Below are 16426 nucleotides of genomic sequence, written 5' to 3' on the forward strand. Positions count from 1 at the left end.
GTGTTGATTATGGAGCAAAAAGGAGGCGCCAACTGAGCCGCAAATCTGGAGGAGATTTTAGCAGGAATAATATCCAGGGGAGATCCAGATCTAGTGGATTCCAAAAGGGTTTGTACTTCTGAGATGGTAATAGCAGGAAATGTAGTCAGACAAGGTCCTTCCCTATTGGGGAGAGGAGTAATCTCCGCAGGAATAGGAGTAAGAATATTAGAAAGGATGATATTTTGATAGATTCTCTCAATTTTTTGTACAAAAAGAGGAAATATCATCACATAATGTCTGAGAAAAACTAACCGTAGTCTGACAGGATTTTGGGTTAGTAAAATCCTCCACTATTTGAAAAAGCATCCTAGCATTATTACCTGCCTGTTCTAAAGTTTCAGCAATATGAGTTTTACGAGCTAATTTAACATTTTTATGATAGATTGCCATGGCAGCTTTGTAAGAAATTTTAGCTTGCTCATTATGTGAGCGACGCCAAGTCCGTTCCAGTTTTTTACAGGCACTTTTCTCTACCCGTAAACTAGGCGTGTACCAGCCAGTGGCAGACCTTTTAGGTGAAAATCTAAGAGGCTTAAGAGGAATTATTCTATCAAGAAAATTAACAACTGTCGAATCAAATAATTTCAGCTGCTGATCCAGATCCCCCTGCGTACGTACTGTATCTCGTGTTTATTAAGGTGCAGATGTTGATTAGTCATGCCACTTTACACTAATTAGTACAAGTTAATATTTAGAATGATTACGTAATTAAATTTCATGCAAAATAGAGGAGGTATACAAAATTTTGCTTTACATGCTCCATCACCAGCATTCTTCTGACCAGACGAAGGCCAATCCAGTCAATGTAAGGAAGTTGGGGCATAATGAATGGGACAAGGATGAGTAGAACTAAGCGTAATGGCGATTACCCTAAGAAATAAGGCAGTTACCTATATGTCCATTGTATTTGTCCCAGTCATTACTTATGAGGAACCTTTGCCTTTGGATGAAATTATCACAATAAACAACACACATGAAGCCCTAATTGCAGCACACCAAAGTGACTTTAATGAATAATGGAAACAGCCCAAGACGGGACTTAAAACACCAACCTAAATGTTTCTTCATTCCCCTTTCAGCCCCTGAAACCTAGAATAGTTACTAAAACTATGAAAATAGGTCTATGATGTTGCTCTGCAAATTGCATGTAAGGAAACTCCCTAAACCTCCATATAGGGAGCCACAGGAATTCTTGTAGATCTGCCTTGAATGACTTCTTGAAGTGGAAGCTCAGCCTGGGAAAAAGCCAAAGCTATCATGGATGTGATCTACCTACTGATAGTCATCGGAGAAGCTTTCCGACTTAGCCTGCTGGCCAAAAAGTAATACATAAATGATCTAACTGATGGAAGAAAGGAACATGCCTGGGTACATGTCAACAGTGGCCTGATGTCACCTATAAAATGCAAAATTGCTTCCTCGGTTAGAGAGGGAAACAGCAAACCTCCTACCTCCTGGGCCCAATGTAAAGCAGATACCACGTTTGAAACAAAAGATGGATCAGACTTGAGAGCCATTCTGTTCCAGAAAATATAAAAAGGAAAGGGGATGGGGATACAACATCCTGCTCCCCTACTCTAAGTGGTAAAGTTATCAAAAAGCTTGCCCTCATAGTTAACAAACATGGATCCACTGTGGATACAATTTCAAAGGGGTGACCTTGTAGAGCTCACAAAACCAAAGGGAAATCTCAAGGTGAAAAGTATGAAATGTGCACCTAGACAGAGAAAAAAAAAAGTGACGAGCTGCCGAAGTCTCTCCATCCCTTAAACTAGCTCAGGGTCACTGAAAAGGCTTATTGGGTCCACAGAGTGGAGATGGCAAGGTTATGACCAAAGCCATCCCACAAAAGTTCCGGGACAGAAAGGAAATCACAATTCATAGGGGAATCAGACTAAGCGGACAACCAATTATGGAATGCCTCCCAATGGTGAGTGCATGATTTCAGGGTGAACGACCTCCAAGATTTTTTTAATAACTTCAACAAAAAGGTAAGGAAGTTCCCTGCTTTGTAACCCTCTCCTTTTATTTTCAAGGCCCAATAAGATCATCTCGTCAGAAGGCCGACAACTCATGGGATAAAGAGCAGAAGGAACCAGAGGCAATAACCATGGAGGATGAGCTCCAAGCAACCAAAGGAAAGGGAACCACACCCATCGGAGCCAAATGGGAACAGCTACCATCACCACATGCTTTTCCGGCATGCAATAATGACAAGAAATGGAGTCTCCCATATGTCATATATATTTCCTTGAACATGTCCCTGAATAATGAGAGATCCCTGGAGCAAGCAAACATTCTGCTCAGTTGGTATATCTTGACACTGTCAAGACACTCTGATATAAGAGAAACAGAGACAGAAGATGATTTTCCACCCAAAATCTTAAATCAAGAGGCACTATACTCACAGACCTGGAAAGAGTCTCTTCTTGACGGTTGGTGTTATCATAGTTACCATATTATCTGATCTGACAAAACGTTGTAGCCTTGAAGATGTTTCTGGGAGATGCAGACTGCAAGAAATATTGCAGTCAACTCCCACCAGTTTGAGAAGTGACCACTCTCTAACAAGGACAAGCAGGCTTGAGGTGAAAGCTCAAGCTCCTCCAAGATAGCACCCTAGCCAAAGGAGCTGCCATAGATTGTTAGCATTGCTGGAGTTCCTGGATGCATCAGATCAACCCTGCCTAATGAAGCAAAATTCAACCACAATTAAGAGAGATTTTCAAATCTCTGGGGTTGCTGGAACCAATGACTTGAATTCCCGATATGCTGGATAGGTATGACACACAGAGAATATCAGAAGCAGGAGCTGTAGGGAAGTTTACGAAACTGTGAACACACACGATGCCTGGTGTCCCTGAACCTCCAGCCTTAGGTGCACTGGTGCCATTTTCAGTGATAACAGGGAAGGTAACAGGTGTAGAAGTCGTATTAATCTAGCCTCTGATAGAACACCATTTCCATGCCTGTCCTGAATCGGGTTCCAATAAAATCAAGTTCTGAGTAGTAGTCAGCTGGCACCTGAAAATACTTTGCTGGAACAAACAGATGACAGATCCACCACTATCTTTACCAATGAAGGAGCATGAAGCAACCATTCATCAAGATAAGATGATATTTGTCACACCTGTAGACCTGCCACAATCCGTTCTGTCTTAGTGAAGACCCAGGAGGCTGAGCGCATGCTAAAAGGCAACACACAGAACTGGAAGTGCCGCCGTTGAATGGAAAAACTCATAAATCTCTGATGACAAGGTACCTTTGGAATGTGACAGTAGGCATCTAGTGGATTGACTTATCGTAATGCCAAGTGAAGTCTCTAGAGGGATGAACCCTTGCAGAGTCTCCATATTGAAGGGAATCTCATTCACACAATGATTGACTGCTTTCAAGTCTATCTGAATCATGTACCCTCTCCACCCCCATTAACAAAAGAAATGATGAAGTTAATCCCATTCCTCTCTAGGACACTGGAATAGGAACACTAAACCTCTTTTCCATGAGAGACTGCAGACTCAGAGGGAATATGGTCCTTTTGGCAGGGGATTCTAGACAAGGAGTCAGAAGGATGACTCTTGATTCTAAAGTGAGTAAGGAGATTTAGATTGTGTAGCCTCCTAAAAGTATCAGACATACTTAAGTGTACATACTAGATATCTCCCATTCCTTTAGAAAGCTCTGGATGCGTCATCCTATCAGATAGTCAGAGGCAGACTTGGCATAGTCAAAACCACAGCAATTTTCTAGGCAAACGAGTTCTCATTTCTGAGGGTAAGGGGCACAAAACCCTTGATTTCTTAGCTGTCTGGGTTGGGAAGACTATTTATGATTCTATGGCTGGCAAACAGATGGTTTGCTTCCTTAAATACCAGATGATAACTGATGCTGCTCTCTGAAAGAGGAGCAATGCTTCTTTCCTTTGAAGAGCCTTAGTAGTTTATCCTCAAGATCGTCACAAAGAGATCTATTGCCTTGAAAGGCATACAGAGGGCTGTAGAAGTCTGGCATCTGTATGCCAATCCTTCAGAAGATAATTATTTTGAGCTACTACTGACACCCTCAACCAATTAAGAAGCACAGACAAAATCAAATGAGACATCTGATAAAAATTCAATTTGACAAGTGAAGCGAACATTCACTAGTGTCCTCCACTGCTTTAAACGAGTTCTTAAAGTATGAAATCAGGGACTGTGTCGTAAAGGCTCATGGATCCTAGGCCTTGGAGCTAGATGCGAAATAGAGTATACCTTATTCAAAGCCAAATTCAATTCCCCGTTTGTAGGATCCTTTAAGAAAGCATTCTCCAAAATAGAAGTCTGGCTACCAAAGCATCTACAGATACAGAATCTGGTGGCTTAGTGCCGTTAGCTGCCAACAGTTACAGACAAGACATAAAACGAGGTAGAGTGGGTCATTCACTTCCAGAAGAACTACGTTCATCACTTGAGGGACAATGGGCAACCCAGTTTAGGAGCCCCCTGAAACTGGGAAGGCAAGTTGTCTTTACAAGTCTCAGGAGTACATTTGGAGAAGATTTATAAGTTTGTCAATGTTGTACATATATAGAGGGGCATGCCTGTTAAAACGATATTGCAATTAATAAATTGCAGCCATGCATCCTTAATATTATCATCGCTATACGATATGTCATGCCCCTTGTACAGACACATAGGCATATTGGATATTCAACTGTATGCTATAAGAATATAAGGATAGGATAGTGAAAAATATATACCATAACTTATTTAAACTTTTTTAAAGGATGGTTAACTGATTTCTAGAGCCCTGGGCTGCTCCCATTCACTATTCCAATAACCCAGCTAGATCACAATTTTACCCACTATATATATTTTTTTATTGGAAGCTCACTACTACTGTATGCATTGAATTGTCAATCTGCTGGGGAAAAAAAAATCAGAACACATTAATTCTAATTAACAATACAAAAAATAATTTAAAAAAATGTTTCAGTATTCAATAATGAAAATTTCATTTTAAATTCCCAAAAAAGAAATAATTAAAAATCGTAGCTTCTTTCATGACTTGTAGGTTTCTATTGCAAATTTCTGGTCAATTATAAAAACACAAAAACAGACGCCACTCAGGTCTCACGGGCATCTATCAATTTTTTTTTGTATAAAGGCTCGGAACGAGAATGAATTTTACAGTGGATAGTTTGATTATTCAATAAATACAGTAGCAGTGAGCGTTGGATAAAAAATATATAGTGTTCATAATTTATTTGAACTTTGACAGAAAATAGGTGTAAAACTACTGTGAGATTGAGACATTTCAGAGGCGTTTCATCAATTGAACTATATATCTATATATTATCAACAGGAGGGTGTAATACAAATATAACTAGATACACTAGATGCATCTTGGTTTGAAATATGTTGGGGCGGTAGACCAAACATAGATTATGTAAAAGTTTATTTATTATGGCACAGTAATATTACATTGTCGGGGCAGTCTGAAATTAAAAGTGTATATTGTTATGAACTACACGTCCCATCATACACCAGGCTTTGGGGAGGGGGCTATGGTCTACTTGGGATCTTTCAGTGGGTAAATGAACAAATGGAACGTAGCGTGGTTCTTCATGCCCTTGAAAAGGTAAGACTTAAATTAACTTATTTCATCAATATAAAGCGTTAAGTTGCAGGAACTGAAAGATCCAGGGCCACATGTATCAAAATTAGAAATTGCGATTATCTAATTGCGATTTTCTGACAATCACAATTAGGTAATTGAAATTTCCAAAGTATGAAACTCCAAGAGTTTCATATACCGATTCCTAGGGGGTCGCAAATCGACCTACCTCCTTAATATCAATGAGGTGGATCGCAATTTGCACCCCCTAGGAATCGCTAAAATCACAGGGATGGTGGCCTGCAGGGGTCAGCAGACCACCATGTTCGTGATTGCTTTTAAATAAAGCAATCTTTTTTTTTATGAAGCTCGTTTTCCTTAAACGAAAACGGGTTGCGTTTAAAAAAATACTTAAATTTAAAGAAAAATAATTTAAGAGCAGGCAGTGGTCCATGGGACCACTTCCTGCTCCTGAAAGAAATTTTTACAACCATTCACAAAGGGGAAGGGGTCCTTGGGGACCCCTTCCCATTTGCTAACCACCTACTTGAAGTAGGTGGTAAAATGCGAATGTTTTGCGACCGCATTCACAGTCACAAAACATTCATACATACCATTAGGATTCGCTATTTGGAAGGGACGCCCTAAACACGCCCCTTCCAAATACCGAATCGCAAAATGGGTTTCGATACGTGTAAAACGCCTTTTTGCGTTCGCCAACAGCCCGATTTTGTGAATCGGCCCGTTTGCGAATGACAATTTGTTTGATACATGTGGCCCCTAGATCATTAACTCTGTTTAGTTTTTTATGAAGAAATTACTTGCCAGTAAGGAAGATATGCTGCTCTTTAAACTAAAGATCACCAGTAGAGATATGTTGATATTGACAAATAATATCTGCAGCTGAAGTAAGATTTTAGCAGCGTAAAACGATTTTCATGAAGACGACGTAATGAAAGCAGGGTCATACCATTGCAGGATTTTGATAGAAATACACCAAGAATACACCTGGATGCAACTTTCCACAAGAAGAGGCAATACATTATATAGGAAACATTTTTTAGCCTAGGTGAACATTAGTCTTTTCTGACTCGCAGACACCGTATGACGAGAGGGGTTGTGGAGGGGGGGGAATATGAATAGAATATGCAAATATAAAAATGTCTATTTAGGGCACTATTTAATATGGTATCTTCCGGAGTGCTCTTGGATGAGATTTGTTTGAACGCTTTGTTGAAGAATGCAATGAGCAGTCAAGAACATTTGTACAACTCGCTGTTTGCCTAACAAACAGTGTTTTCATGCTGATGATCTGAACCTTTTGCCCTTTTTCTTCCACTTGGTTGGTGCATGTTACCTTTACGCTAGGAATGTGCATTTGTCTTATTATATGGTACTCGCTGCATGATATTTTCTTGAGAGAAGCTGATAATATATATCTATATCTCGCTGAAAAAAACAAAGGCTACAGAGACGTTATAGTTAGACTCAGGTGTCACTCGTACAAAACCAGAGAATTGCAGCCGTTATATTTAGCTGAGCTAACTATAACTTACGCCCCTGCAATGCACTGCTTATGACCTCACATATTACATCACTGATGACATCACTGATGACATCATCCAGTGACTGTGAGCATTTTTAACAAGTGTGAGTGTTACATATATATACCAAGGTGTATTAGTGAATCACTGGGTGTATGGGTGCCTCATTACATGATTCAGTGGGTGCATGACTAACTGTATAAGTGAGTGATTAGGTGTCTCAACGAATGTATGGGCGAGTGGCTGGTTGTGTGAATGTCTGTATCTGACTGCCAGTGGTTGTATGGGTGTGTGACTGGGTACATGAGTTTCTGTATGGGTAAGTAATTGGTTGAGTACCTCTATGTGTGTGTGTGTAGGTGTGTGTGACTGTCGGTATGGATGAGTGAATCAGTGGCTGTATGGGTTAGTGAGTAAGTTAGTGCATGTGTGTGTGGCTGTAAGGGTGAGTATGTTTATGGCTGTGCCAGTGAGTGAGTGCATGTGTCAGTGGTATATAGGTAACTGGGGATGTGAATGGCAGTATAGGTCAGTGATGGGATATGTGAGTGACTGTATGGGTGAGTGAATGTGAGAGTGGCTGTATGGGTGAGTGTGTGCTTGTTTCAGTGACTGCATAGGTGAGTGAGTACGTGTTAGTATCTGTATGACTAAGTGAGTGTGTAACTGTATGGGTAAGTGGCTGTGTTATTGACAGTGTGAGTGAGCAGGTATGCGAGTAGCTCTATGGGTGACTGACTCAGTGTGTGAGTGGCTGAATGGGTGTATGAGTGGATATGTCAGTGACTGTATTAGTTAGCGTGTGTGTGATTGGCTGTATGGGTGAGTGAGTGGTTGTGTGTGTTGATCTATGAATCAGTGAGTAGCTGTGTAAGTACTGGTATGGGTGTGTGAATGGGTTTGAGAATGGTAGTGTGGAAGTTGGAGTTGGTGTATGAAAGGTTATATGGGGATGTGAGTGGGTGGGTCAGAGATTCTGTGGATGAGGTCATTTGAGATGTCATCAGAGATGTCACCAGCCAAATCATGAGTGATGTAATATGTGAGGTCATAAGCAGTGCATTGCAGGGGCAAGAGTTATAGTTAACTGCAGAATTTCACTGGTTTTGTACCAGTGAAACCTGAGCCTAACTGTAACATCCCTGTAACCTTTGTTTTTTTCGGTTGATTTCTAAGGGTTTTTTTTAACTCCATTTCCTAACCAGAACGTCCCTGTAACCTTTGTTTTTAGTAGTAATGGTGATTGCAGATTGGTGGAGAAAGACGGCGGGCCTCTGACCAGCTCCCAGGAATCCTGCTGTGTAGGAGTTACAGAAAGTACCAGGAGGGCTTCTTGACCCCAGCATCCCTCAGTATCCAAGAGGACGTTATTCCCAAACCAGTAGTGCCCCAGGAGACATGTTTGCAGAGTGATGGAGAAAGGGAGGGGGGGCCTCCAAAGACCTCTTAACAATCTCTCTCTGTGTGGGGATTACTGGAGGTAGCAGGAGTGGTTGTTTGCCCCCAAGGACCCTCAGCAGCCAAGGGGACTTCATCCCCCAAGGGAGCGTGTTTGCAGAGTGATAGAGAAAGGGGACTGGCCATAAAGGCTTCTCAGCAATCCCGCATTGTGGGATTTACTTTAGGTAACGGGAGCAGGACCCTGTATTCTTATTGTTTACACCTCAGGGAGGCGGTGGTCCATAGGGCTTTTTATAAGCCTAATAGGGGGACCCCATGAGCCCTTCTCCTTCATGCCCCAGGGATTTGGCCCACCCAGGGGCTTTGAAAAAAAGATTTTTTTTAAATCTTGCCACAGATTTGCGGCTCCACCTGCGAGTCCTCTGCAAAATAAAAAAAATAAAAATGCTTTTCACCCCCGGCAGGGTCCTAAGGGACCCCCCACCATATTTGGGGAGTCATGGTATTCCCACCCTGCCCCCTTTTCTTTATTTTTTACTTTTTTTGTGGGACTCGGCTTCAAGCAGAGTCCCAAGATGGCTGCCAACACTTCGTGCCTAAAGTGTTGGCAGCCAATCAAATTTTAGTACGATCCACGAGTCCACTGCAAGGACACGTGTCCCCAGATATCTATATTTTTTTAAGTTAGAGATCTCAAAAATTACTGAACGGATTTACACCAAATGACAAAAAGCACGCCTTCTAGACCAACAACTATCTAGCTGTCTGCCAAATTTGGAGTTATTCCGTTCAGCAATTCGGCCTATAGTCATGTTCAAAAAATAAAAATTTCCCATAGCATAACATGGGGGAAACGTGTATTGGGACCCCCCTCTTTTCTCAGCCCCCGCTTGACGGATCACCCCGAAGCTTTCAACATAGCAGCTGACCAAAAAGGGGAAGTTTTGTGAAAATTTTGAGGGGATTTGTCAAGCTGCGCCAAAGTTATTGGCAAAATAAAAATCGCTTTTTCTATAGAAACTTTGGTCCCAACTATAACTACCTACTGGTGACCGCCAGTAGAATATATATATATATATATATATATATATATATATATATATATATATATATATATATATATATATATATATCTCTATAGGACCGCTTTGGTATTGCTCATAAGTAATGTGTGGGATGGGGACAGGACGACGTAGAGGTAATGCCTTGATTACTTACTATTAATCTTCATTACTCCTAGTATGGATGTCCCCATCCTATTCATTTTGACCCTAAGCTCTCCCGATTACTGAGACCTTCAGACGTTGGAGGTTGCTTGGTATTTCAGGAGAAATGCTGGGTAGAGAGTACCCTTTTAGGCCACTGCCTATGGGGCAGGGTCCATTTTCAGCATTTTCCTATTCTTTACATCCAGCCTATATATAGGCTGGATGTAAAGAACATTAGGTGCCAGCAAGACCTTTAGTCTTCAGAAGCCCTGAACATAATGGACACAATCAACCCAAAATGCTGCAAACATGAAAAAGGGGGTGGGGGGGGGGGGGGGGACCACTGAAACAGAGTAAGCAAGAAAAATGGCCCGCTTGATCCATCTGCTAATGGAAAACAGGAAAGCCTTCTCACGCCTACGACCCAAAGGAAACAAATAGTGAGTCAGATGGCAAAACTGGCTTACACCCAATTGGCACAATTAATTTGTTTGTAAGCCTCTAGTAAAATAGTACTAGATGTGCCCAGGGTCTGCAAATGAAACTGCTACTAGTGGGCCTGTAGTAACACTCGTTCCACCCACTTAAGTAGCCCTTAAAATGTCTCAGGGTTGCCATTGAAAGTTCTATGTGCAGTTTTTAAACTGTCATTTCTACCTGTCAAAATAAACCTTTTTCCGGGCCTAAACCTTCCTTTTTAATACATACAAGTCACCCTTAGTGTAGGCCCCGAACAGCTGAGAGGGCAGGGTGCAGTGTATTTAAAAGGATGGACATGTACTTTTAGGTTTTATATGTCCTGGTAGTGAAAAATTCTTACATCTTTTTTCACTACTGTAGAGCCAACATCTCCTTAAGGAAAATATTGGGGTATCTTATTACATTCAACAAGGGATAACTTCTAAACGGAAGCAGGTAGGCAGCTAGAGTTTGGTGTCTAAAAGAATTGCAATTAAAAGCCCTCTTTAAAGGTAAAGTCAACTTTTTGTCACAATTCTGAAAATGCCACTTTTAGAAAGTTGGCATTTTCTGGTCTTAACCATTTGGTGCCTGCAGCCTGAACCTGAACCACATGACTAGGTATAACTGGCAGGTGGTCTTTGTGTATTGCTCCCAGACAGTGAGACAAAGGGAACACATGTGTTGGAAGGATGGGCCACTCAGAGTTAATGAGGGGGGAGGGGCTGTCACCTACCTCTTACACATGGCAATGGTTCTGCCTGAGCACTCTCACAAAGGGTTTGTCACTAATCTTTTTTGACCCCAGACAACCTGGGGCCAGGACAGGGAGGAAGGGGGTGCCTGACACATCTGGGGGTTGGAAGGAAGCCTGTAAAAGCTTCCTTTACTTCAAAGTGGGTGCCAGGTATAAATATTGGAGCCTTAGATTCCAGCTCTTCAGTACACTTCCGAAGCTGTAAACTCTGCCAGGTAGAACAACTGCTATGCTGCTGAAAGTACTGCCACTATGCTGGACTACTGCCTGGAAGGACTGCTGCCTTGCTGTGCTGACCTGTTGCCCTCTTGCCTGGATGAGAAGAACTGGACCTTCTTCTGTAAACCCAGGACCTTAATCGAACTTAGCAGCTCCCCAGAACCTGTAACATCTCCTCGCCTGGACCGCGTATCGCCTCTGCTACACGACACATCCTCAACGCAGGATTCCGCATCTCTTCACAACCAGGATTAAGGTACTGTGTTCAGCTGACCTAAGAGGGTCCCTGTAGCTCGCCTGCGCTTCATTGTGCTCGGCCTATACTTGTGACTATGTCCCAGTCTAGAGGAATCAGATTGCCACAGTTGGCTCGTTGTGCTTTTTGGAACTATTTTCACTGAAATCTTTAAACTTGCATATCACAAGTTCTCATGATTGGATTTTTGTTGCTTTGGTCTGGATTTATTCATTAACATTAACTTTCATTTTCTAATCTGGTGTGGTGTGTTTTCACTTTGTTACTATTTGAAGTGCTGCATACTTTACACATTGAGGCTGAATTGAAGTTTTTGGGCTCTTCGTAAACGGGTCAGTTGGTGGCAAAACTCTGTCGCTCGCACAGCCCACCAACGAGCACTTTCGTCAACCCGACTGTTCAGGCTACAGCATCGACCGCTCGCAGAGAACGCCACCACGCAAACCTCCTGCCTGCTCACTATTAACAGGATCTTTGCGCTACAGTGACCACCATTCTCGATGCCAGGCCTGCTCTGCGCACTACATCGACAACTGGGCGCCACACTTCTCTGCTCCTTGCGACCCCCTCCACCACAAACGGGACTCTTTGCGCTGGTCCGAGAAAGTAATTTTTCAATGGAAATTACCTGGTCCCTGTATCCGTCCTGCGCTCCATCACAGGCGGTCTGAACTTGGGCTTTTTCCAGGTCTCACAAGACCAAATAGCCACAAGTGGCATTTTTGGCGCCATTGTCCGTTAAATCTTTGAGATAGCATATCTCCGGGTTTTACCAATTTGATTTGTCATTTTGGTCTTGATTCATGTGATTAATTTTACTCTATTTTTCTAATTTGGTGTGGGATTTTTCTTGTGTTGTGTTCTCACTTTATTGTTGTTTAAAGTGCTGCATACATACTTTACACTTTGCTTCTAAAATAAGCCTGACTGCTCTGTGCCCGGCAACCAGATGGTTGAGCACGGGTTAATTTGGTGTTTGTTTGTGACTTCACCCTGACAAGGATTGTGGTTACTGCTTAAGCAGGGTTTAACCCCCTCAAACAATAACCCAATCTAATAAACGCAGCAGATTAGCTGTGAACAGGTATACGGTTCACAGGGTCCCAAAAAACTCTAGAGGTAAGTTAGCTATTCCATACGTTGATAGTATAGCGCCTGCAAATAGCTTTAAGGTGGTAGGCAGCTAGGAACATTCTAAACATGTTAGAACTGTTAATTTTTTGTTCACTGCTAGCAACATGCACAGGTGATGTTTCTAATATGCATGGTTAACCATGAACTAAGCAACAAAATGAAACTTCTGAAAAAGCCATTTTAAAATAAAAAGTATGTGGTTTCTTCGCGCTATGTTCGAGTGTGCTATTCTAAGACAAAATTGGGTTTGAATTACCAATGCATCCCTGAATCCGTCATGGGACTGTTACTAACCCAGAAAGCAGAAGTACAATGCCTGCTGGAATGCTCAGTTGGTTGTGTGGGGCTGCAGTAATCTGGACTTCCTTACTCAGTGATGGTGCATTGAAAAAATATTTGCAACCTTGGGTTAAAAATCCAAACCCTTTTGACCTGGGTCCTACACCCCGGGATATGCGACAAGATGGCTGCGAAACCTGGGATATCTCTGGGAACAAGTTCCACAGATCATTCATGCAACAATGCAAGGATGTCCAACTGCACTAGATTTTGATCCTGAAAAATTTGTTTGGGAACAAACTAGTTGAATTAGTTGAGAATAAAACTCCTCTCATGTAACCGTGCACTCTTTTGCACATCAGAGATCGCGTCTGCCACCCAACATTTTCATGGAAAAATATTTAAAAGTAAATGACCTATCATTATTTGGACCAGATCAACCCCTTCCTTTCTTTGGGCTTACCTCTTCAATAGAAGTTCCAAGAGAATATCTTTGAGGCTAGAATGTAACTCCTCAACCACTGAAAAAGAATAAATGTGCCCACCTTAGGGAATAGAGTGAAGGTCTAAATGATCTCTCACTAGACTGAGCAGAAGATGAGCTCAATTTTGTCAAACCTTTGAAATAAACTCGGGATTTACACTCTTCTGAAATCTTGCAGATACCTCTATGACAGTCATATTTGTGATCCCAAAAAAGCAAATGGTCATTTGGCTCCATTCTTTTGGGTTTTGGAAAGTTAATGTTTTACCCAAAACTGCAGCTTTTTCACTAATTCTCAAATTTAAGTTTGTGCACCCATGATATACAATGACGTGTCCTGACAAGTACATAGGGCTTTGGCCAAGCCATTCTTGACATTTTTGCCTGAAAAACCATTATATAGGTATCTACTGCAAAGGTGTCAGTACTCTTGGTAGGAAAGTTCTTCTTAGGCCACTCCAACCTTAATTTGCTCCTATTCGTTTATCCATAGATTTCACACCTAATGTTCTACAAACTCCTCAATGGTGAGAAGGTGAGATAATTCTGACGATTTATGATGCTCAATCCATTGGGGGTTGGGATTGAGTAAGGCTATTGCTATGCACCCAAAATAAATAAGTTAAGTCGCCCTGAAGTCTCCCTGTAATTAATCCTGGTCATCAGCATTTTTTGGAATAATAACAGTAATCTCTATAGTTGTTTCCTAAAGAATCACTATCTCGGACACTCTTTTACATTTTGCAGCAATTGTTCAGCAGTACCCTCTTATTATTTGAACTCTTTCCACCAAAGAACCTCTAAGAACCTGCCAGCAAGAAAGCCTTCCATCAGTTATATCTCGGGCACCTCAAGCGGTGCAAGCAGTGACCTCACTGAGACTCCGTAATTTCTTGCCTTTGGGAGTCTTGGAAGAAGATATAGCTGAACCCTCTGCTAAATGTGATTCTTGTCTCCTCCTTTACCTATCACGTAGGCATTAAGGCAAATGAGGTATAATGTTATCAAAAGATGTTGCAAAATATCGGTCATTACAATCATCCATTGTGCATGAAGCTGAATCAAATGATGACTGGACAAATGTATGTATGCTAGAAAGGGCAATGTTGTGGACTTGTCGCTGCGTCTAATTTCTAAGGGAAAAAATATTTTTAATGTGCCCCGTTCTTAAATAATGTGTTCCTTCTAACTAGGAAAACCAACACTGGAATGGAATTCAGTCTCCCACACTGTATCATTTTTCTCTCTGCATTTCGTTTCCTTTTTACATTCGGTCAGTCACTGTTAGAGACAAAAACTCATATGCCAAAGAACCCCTATAGAGGGAAATTAATGTTTTCCCCGACCCCAGCAGGAATGGTACATTGTACAAGTGTCAAGCATTTTGTATCAGAATGCTCCCTCCTAAAATTGTGACAAAGCTGCCAACGCCACAGCGGACCTGGAAAACCAACCCCATTGGCGGATGGGTTTGGTTGAATCACCACCGCTCCCACGACCCAATGCTTAAACATGGTAGCCTACAACAACCAAAGCATAACAGAGGTGGCTACCCAAGTGCCATAAACCGCAGCCCTTACCGTCACACACCACTGGAGCTACCTGCCAACAATAAAATATTATGTGTCACCGACAGTCTACAAAATTAATGTAACAAGAATGTACTTGAGCGGGTTGGGGTCTTGAAAGGTAGTGTGCATGGTAGATTGACACTGTGTAAGGTGATGTGACCGAGTGAAAAAACAAAGTAAACTAGAAAGGAAAGGAATATCTGTTTCTCATCCACGCCGAGTGCATCCTGTTTACTTTGCTGCAATAAAGAATTAGTAAAAAGTATACACTGGACAGATCCTTCGGACTTGCAAACACATTGTAATTAATAACTACTTGAGATTCAAAGCAAGAACATTTTTATTGGAACTCCAAAAACACTAAAGACAACAACGAAAAATACCTTTATCTCTGTTGTAGTTTTCGTCTCACAAAGGAATACCGTTTTAAGTTGTACTCGGCTGATATAGCTAACCAGCTGCTCGGGTTGTGACAGAGACGCCCACTGAACAATTACTGCTATATGTCCCAGAAGAGGATTTAGTGGAAAAGGACATTTGTAGGCTGAACAACTACAACGGTAAAGAAGCAGTTCCAGTATAAATAAGCAGCAGCGCACAGCTATGCCTCACTCGATCCTTGCACACCGGAGGCACATTTAAAAATGCGTTACATTGGGTGCAGCGGTCAATTACGATGAAATGAAATATGAGCCACGTGATCCCAGTTACACCCTGAAACGCGTTCCCTTTGCTCTCCGAATACGCATAGACGTCATACCGGTTATTCTAGTATTTCAGCAGTACAATCCCGTGCGAACGTGGTCCAGAGGCATAACACGAACTCTTGGGCCCCTCCTGAATAATATGACGAGGAGCCCTTATTCTCCCATGCCTCAGATATTCATCGGCCTTGAGCTGAATGGGGCCCCATGAAGAGGGGCGGGGGGTGCGGGGGAAGGGTTGAAGGGGGTCCCCGCGCCGTAGGGGTTGCCGGGGAACGATGTTAGCCCCTGGCTGGTTTTTGAAGTGTCGCATGCGAGTCGGATAAATAACGACATGGACACACACTTGCTACATGTCTCGTAGCCTTCCGACTGACCACGCCCTTCTAACGGATTACATGAATTTCCTGACGCAAGACGCCAGGATATACCACACATCGCACGCCTGCGGGGGAATACCTGAAACCCACCTCCCGCGGGCGTTCCACATGGTGTTGCTCGAGTCGAACTTGAAGCAACGCTGCACTCCTCCCACCGCACGAACAAAAACTCAATTGCTTCCTAAACTATTTCTCCCAGATTTGTGATCACAGATAGGAACCTCTAATTGGCATCAATTTCGTCAGAAGAACACAGCAGCAAGGCTTTGATTGATTTGAATGTAAATGATCAGCGCTTTAAGTGTGCCGGGCCTCACCGGTGCTGAGCACTGGCAGTTTTTTAAAGGGGGCCTCGAAACGGGTTTCTATCGGGCTCTGTTTTGTGCCCTGGCA

At 42.2% G+C, this 16426-nt stretch overlaps 1 protein-coding gene across 2 annotated transcripts in view; it reads right to left on the bottom strand.

Annotated features, from left to right (window-relative positions):
• CHDH (choline dehydrogenase) overlaps window positions 1-16033 on the bottom strand; it is a 178399-nt gene extending 162366 nt beyond the window's left edge. Inside the window, exon 1 of one of the 2 annotated variants that reach the window (XM_085624629.1) lies at window positions 15710-16033. The gene's annotated coding sequence lies outside the window, so the exon portion shown is untranslated. Of the gene's footprint in view, window positions 1-15332 lie in introns of both variants that reach the window. The other variant, XM_085624628.1, reaches the window with a different exon arrangement.
• Window positions 16034-16426: the final 393 nt, after the last annotated feature.

The sequence above is a fragment of the Triturus cristatus genome, chromosome 9, assembly GCF_964204655.1.
Source record: "Triturus cristatus chromosome 9, aTriCri1.1, whole genome shotgun sequence".
In the NCBI taxonomy this organism is placed as follows: domain Eukaryota; kingdom Metazoa; phylum Chordata; class Amphibia; order Caudata; family Salamandridae; genus Triturus; species Triturus cristatus.